Genomic DNA, 4,931 nt, shown 5'->3' on the forward strand with positions numbered 1-4,931 from the left:
AATCTTCAGCTTCATCATCCTCATCTTCTTTAGGTTTTGGATTAATTTCTAATTTTACTACCAATGGATTGTCATGCACCTCTTCTCCTTCAGGAAGTTCTTCTGCGGTAAAAGAAATGATTTGTTTCTGCCATTCCTCCACTACAAGAAAACATGGCTTTGGTGACAATAATTTTTGCGGCGAAGAATATTTCATTGCTAAAGCTTAGTTATTGTGACCAAAATAATTTTTGTCACTGTTGTTAGGTTTTCCGCGACGAGACTAGGGTTTCGTCACTCATAACTTTTTAGTGACTTTAGTTAGAGACGAAATAATGCCTAGTCACTAATAAGTTTTCTGTGATTATATGTGTTTGTCACCATTTAAGTCTATTGTGATGATGCTAAAAAATTGACATAAAATCTTTTTGGTGATAATATATAAATTTGTTACAAAAGAAAACTTTATACTGACCACATTTATTCGTCACTAACTAATTTTATGGTGACGATACTAAATGTTTGACACTATATTTATTTTAGTGACTATCAGCTTGTTTGGTTGCAGATATTTATATAGTAACAATTTCTAATCATCACAAGAAAGAACATTTGCAACAAACTAGATTTTTTCTCTTTAGTCATTTTCAGTGACACTATAACTTTACCGCAGTTTGTGATTTCAGTGATTACTAAAATGTTGTCACAAAGAATTCTTTATGGTGATAAAAGATTACATAGTTGCTAAAGAATAAGTTTTTGGTAACAATATATTTTATCACTAGAATATAATACTTAAACTTATAAATTAGATAAACTTATAAACTAGAGAATCAATTTACTTGTCGAAGTAATTTTTCACAAGAGGACACGTACAAGTAGTCATTTGGTTACGTCATTCAATGAGAAAAAATTGAAAAAATTAATGCTCCATAGACCCGTGAATTTTATATATTTCAATGAGAAAAGATTGAAAAAATTAATGCTCCATAGACCTGGTGAATCTAGATTGAATAACAGTACGTGTGTCTGGTGCAACCAGCCTTCCTTTTCCTGGACAACAATTTCACGTTTTTCCATTTCAAGTTAATCGGGGAAACTCGGTAGGATCACAAACTGTTTGAGGGGAACGATTTTTCTCTAGTGCTGCTAGATCATGTTTGATCTAGACCAGACATTTTGGCTATTATGACCTCCGCAAACTCCTAGGTTAACCACGGTTATCTCTTTTTGTTTTCACAGTTGACTTGTGTTGCCATTCTTTTAGTTACAGTATGTTTATTGATGTATAAGATCTTTTTTCTTTTTTTTTACTGAATATGGATGAGCATTATATACCGTTTTTCTTCAACTTTCAATAGTAATCAAAGAAGTTTTTTCTCTTTTTGTCTTCTCATATTCCCTCTCCTTCGATCCGAACCATCGGAACCAATACCTCAACTTCCATTCTATTCTAAACCTTGAATCCTTGATCATCAGAGCTAGGTAATAGTTATCTATCCTAAATTTGTGAGATATATCATGAAAACTTTAATACATGATAAACCTGTGTAAACATAAATCTACAAAACCAAACACGTTCGGTAAACCACTACCACGAATGCGATGATGATGATGAACTGTTTGCCTCTCCTTTAAAATTCTACCAAAACCCATACATTTTTTCACCAATTTGATTAGTACCCAATTATGGTGTAACAAAACCAATGGGTACTTACGCATTGTTTGACTAAATTAATCAATACCCAATCAGTATTTCAAGAAATTAATTGGTACCCAAATATTTTCCACCTGAGTACAAGAGCAAGATCACCACCAAAAGAAAATAATCTTACTTTTCATCATAAACCTTGCAAAGATTGATAGTATTCATTAGAAAATTAAAATCTCCTCCATACTCCGATAAGCCCCAAAAACTTTGTTAATCAGTGACGTATTTGTGGAACATGTTATTGAGGGATTTCTGAAAATTTTAGGACCATCTGATTGAAGGATTTCTTAAATTTTAGTAGGAACCCTCGTTCATGGCAGTCATCATCATCTGAAAATTTGAGGAACTATTCTTCCTATAATTTACACGGTAGCTAAAACACCGGCCAAAGAGATAACTCGGGTTAACATAAGAGTTTGCTGACAACAAAAATACCCAAATGTCTGGCTTAAATTCTGCTAGATTAAACATGATCTAGCAGTGCTGGATCAAAATATTTTCCCTGTTTGAGCACCTTAAATTATGCCAAACACAATGAAAAAAAAAAAAAGAAAAAGAAAAAAGGAACTGCGTAGTAAAGCTGACACATAGAAGATCGTTGAAATCCAACCAACCAACAAAAATAACCAATCTCTGAATCATCGGAAGTACGGCTAGAACCTCTGAATCATTTTACTTACTTAAAAATGATTAAACTAATTATTCTCAAAATAGCGGTGTTATGAGCTATTGTTTTAATCAAAATAATTATCAAACCAAACAACTATTTTTAAGTAAATAAAATGCAAATAACTAATCCTCTAAGTCTGAATCATCGTCAACCGGCACGTCTTCCGAGTCATTATAATCAACCAATGTCTCATCTTCTTCCTCGACATGAACATCATCCACATCAATATCAGCTGCAAGTACAATCTCTGCATCTACCAACTCTGCCTCCACATCATTTCTACGGAGTTTATCTACTCCAACATTATCTTCTTGTATGAGTGATGATACTGTTACATCCCAAGTTTGTTGATAAACATCTTCTTCTTCATCATCATCATCCATTTCAGGAACATCCCACGTATGTCTCATATATGTCTGTGATGCATCTTTTGAACCACTTTCCAGTCTGCTCCAAATTTATGATCATCCAGGTAGAACACTTGTCGCGCATCCGATGCGATAAGACATAGTTCATTCTTAAATCGCGTAATACTCACATTTAAACATGTCAAATCATAATCTGTTTTAAGATTTTTCTTCCGTGGAGTCACTTGTCCTTTTTGTTTCTTATGAGATGCTTTTTGGTATCTCAATAAAGGAATTAACACCTGACCGTTCTTTGCTCAATTTGTTGGGTTCATGCATCCAGCTTTAATCTATCCTTAATTCAAAAATAAAAGAAAAAAAAGGTATCACAAACACATACTAGCATATATGGGGGCAGACAGAACATGTACTAACACCATTCCACAAGAAAAATAAAACACAAATTCGCACCAAAGCTAACCGTCCTTGGTGGTCAGTCCATAGATTGAACGAAATTGTAACTTGAAATTCTTGAGTATATACAAAACCAGCTAAATCTCCCTAACCACTTGACTGTCATTAAATTAATGTAATACAACAAAATCCACTATCAAAATCCTAAGATATTCAATTACAGTGTGTACAGTTTGTATGAGCCAAGACTGCCTATATGGTTCCAACAAGATGTGAGAACTCTACTTAACAAACTTTGTCATGATAAACATATAAGTTATAAGTAACATTCGCAGTTTCAAATCTCTAGCATACTTTTAAATCCACAAATCGCTTAACTAACAAATTACCCTCTCTACAGTCCCAGGCATCTATCCACAGTAAAGCCAACACCCATCTCATAGTGTTTTACTTAAAAAAAAAACGAAAAGAAATAGCCGTACTCGACCGTGGCTGTCATGTTAATCTCACAAGATTTCCACCTAAAACACTGAATTGAAAAGGGCGACCTAACATTCTTGTCCCATCATATTCTGTGTCCAATAACTTTGTCATTAACCCAAATCCCAACTCCAAAACATTAAAGTGTGCACAGCACAAAGTTTTCAAAATTCCAATGCAAGATTGACATAGAAAAATTGTTCCCACTACAAATCAATGACCTAACAATACCAACAAAAATTTGAGTCAAATCAATAAAATAGAGAGGGATTTGGAAATCAGTTACCTTAGCGTAATAATCATAATCTTTGCTCTACGAGAGATTTGATGTTCATCCAAATCAAAAGCCTTAAATTTGATTTTCCCAATTCTCGATTCTTCTGAATTGAACTGAACACCGTTAACTATTTTATCAAAAATTTTAGAGCGATAATATGATTAACAACTCCATCCAGGCTAATCATTGTTAATAGAAGAACACAAACCTTTCTTTGGCAACACTTCCTCGTCTGTATCCCTTTTTCTTCAGCCGACTAAAATTCTACTTCTTTTCTTCCTGGATGTGAAGGAAAATTTGTCGACATTAATAACCCCTTTTCCTAATTTGATTAATTAAACATTGAAATACTTAAAACAGAACGATTACCTTGAAAGACTTGAATTCAATTTCACCTTAAGCCGTCCAGAGAGTGAAGAAGATGTGACGAATTTGATTGTGATTGGTTTCTTCATGACACGAATTTGATTGTGCTAAAATAAGAAATCCAAGCTAAATCAAATTCGCAGCAGTTCTTCAGCTGTTTCCAAATCTTTTCCTAACTTGCTTTGAAATCGAACTTCAGAACCCAATTCCTAACCCATTCAAACTCTTAATTACATCATTAATCCCCAACATTAATCAGCAATTTCGATTACGCTTTCTTTATTTTAGGGAAGAACGGAAACGATAATTAGGGAAAAAGAGAAGAACGAGAGATTTCCATTTTTTCTTTTTTTATCGAAAGCCCTAGAAACAAATATGGGAGACTCCGCCGGGTTATAACATGGTGTAGCCAGCTGTATTTTAATAAGTTACTCCATAGTTACTAAAACCGTTCAGTTATCCAAGAGACCTCTTGGAGCCTTGGCATGCCTGAAATAGGTTGGAGGCATGGAAATCTGATTGTAGTAAATTCTTACTTGAGCAAAATATTTTCTTTGGGGGATTTTGTGTTTCCCCCTCAAAATAAATGGCTATTTTACGTTTCCCCCCTTTTCAATTGATAATTGGTGAAACCCCCTCACAGTCATAACTGCCGTTATCACTTTGTTAATCGGGCATGTGCAGTGC

At 34.0% G+C, this 4,931-nt stretch overlaps 1 long non-coding RNA gene across 1 annotated transcript; it reads right to left on the reverse strand.

Annotated features, from left to right (window-relative positions):
• Window positions 1-2,309: 2,309 nt before the first annotated feature.
• LOC113337924 lies at window positions 2,310-4,569 on the reverse strand. The gene is made up of 4 exons (XR_003354515.1): window positions 4,248-4,569; window positions 4,087-4,157; window positions 3,888-3,981; window positions 2,310-3,057 (listed from the first exon to the last, which is right to left on the reverse strand). It is a non-coding gene; the product is annotated as an uncharacterized LOC113337924 (long non-coding RNA).
• Between the last annotated feature and the right edge of the window lie 362 nt (window positions 4,570-4,931).

The sequence above is a fragment of the Papaver somniferum genome, chromosome 1, assembly GCF_003573695.1.
Source record: "Papaver somniferum cultivar HN1 chromosome 1, ASM357369v1, whole genome shotgun sequence".
NCBI classification, from domain to species: domain Eukaryota; kingdom Viridiplantae; phylum Streptophyta; class Magnoliopsida; order Ranunculales; family Papaveraceae; genus Papaver; species Papaver somniferum.